We start from the raw sequence: 1,371 nt of genomic DNA, 5'->3' as shown, positions 1-1,371 counted from the left end.
TATATACTAAGATATCTGTATCAGCTTGTTTTATTTCATACCAAAATGGTATATAACCACCAGCTGTCAATCAAATATGTCAATCAAAGCCAAATTTACATGTACACAAAACAGACTTAAAAGGGTGCAGCTAGAGCTTCTCACCACCATTGCCAATCTTGCTCTGGTAATGGCCCACTTTCACTCTTGGAAGTGTACTACACTTACCTACTCAATAAACTATCTCCCCATTCTGCTTTCAGGTCTCCAATTCTTTGGTGCATCTGGAACAAGAACCGAATGACCCCATGATACACATTCTTCCACAAAGGCTTGTTTATTCCACATTAAAAGACTTCTTATTTCTATCTTTTGGCCAGACAACCACCTTGCATTAGTTCACCAAAATGACCAACACAAGGTGAAAGAGGAGAGGCACCCACTGTATGTTTTTCAGGCCTTTCAGAAAGCAGGAAGTGGTTCCTTTGGCCACATGCATGTGAATCTACAAGAAAGGTGATATTGTAAACTTCAAGGGAATGGTCACTCTTTCTAAAGGGATGCCCCCAAATGTTACCATGGCAACACTGGAAGTTTAGGATGTTACCTAGCATGCTGTTCACATTGTTATAAACAAATAAGTTAAGGGAAAGATTCTTACCAAGGGAATTAATGTATATACTGAGGATATTAAGCACTCAAACAGTGGAGCTAGTTTCCTGAAGCATGCGAAAGAAAATGATCAGAAAAAAAAGGAAGTCAAAGAAAAAGTTCTTGGGTTCAACTGAAATGCCAGCCTGTTCCACCTAGAGAAGCACACTTTGTGAGAACCAAAGGACAGGAGCCTGAGCTGCCATGACCCATTCCCTATAAATTCATGGAATGATAAGTGTCAAAAAAAATAAGACCTCAAGACTATAAAAAAACAAAACAAACAAAAAAACTGCAACAAAACCCAGATTTCTTATTTCCCACATTTCTGTGGGATAGTCAAGAATTTGTCTTATCTATTCAACATGGGAAAATGTGTATATAAAGCATTTGCCTAGAGTTCAAGTTAAATTAAAATAGAACTGAATTTTTTAATTTTATTTTTTCAGTGTTCCAAGATACATTGTTTATGCACCATACCCAGTGCTCCATGCAATATGTGCCCTCCTTAATACCCACCATCAGGCTCACCCATCCCCCCATCCCCTTCCTCTCCAAAAACTTCAGTTTGTTTCTCAGAGTCCACAGTCTCTCATGCTTCTTCTCCTCCTCCAATTTCCCCCAATTCACTTTTCCCTTCCTTCTCCTAATGTCCTCCACGTTATTCCTCATGCTCCACAAGTAAGTGAGTAAAACCATATGATAATTAACTTTCTCTGCTTGACTTATTTCACTCAACAT

General features: G+C 38.7%; 1 pseudogene; it reads left to right on the top strand.

The window, feature by feature from the left end:
• Positions 1-386: 386 nt before the first annotated feature.
• On the top strand, positions 387-865 carry LOC131834544 (large ribosomal subunit protein eL21-like; annotated as a pseudogene).
• Positions 866-1,371: the final 506 nt, after the last annotated feature.

This window comes from Mustela lutreola, chromosome 6 (genome assembly GCF_030435805.1).
Source record: "Mustela lutreola isolate mMusLut2 chromosome 6, mMusLut2.pri, whole genome shotgun sequence".
Taxonomy (NCBI): Eukaryota; Metazoa; Chordata; class Mammalia; order Carnivora; family Mustelidae; genus Mustela; species Mustela lutreola.
This window is presented reverse-complemented; position numbering and strand designations above follow the sequence as displayed.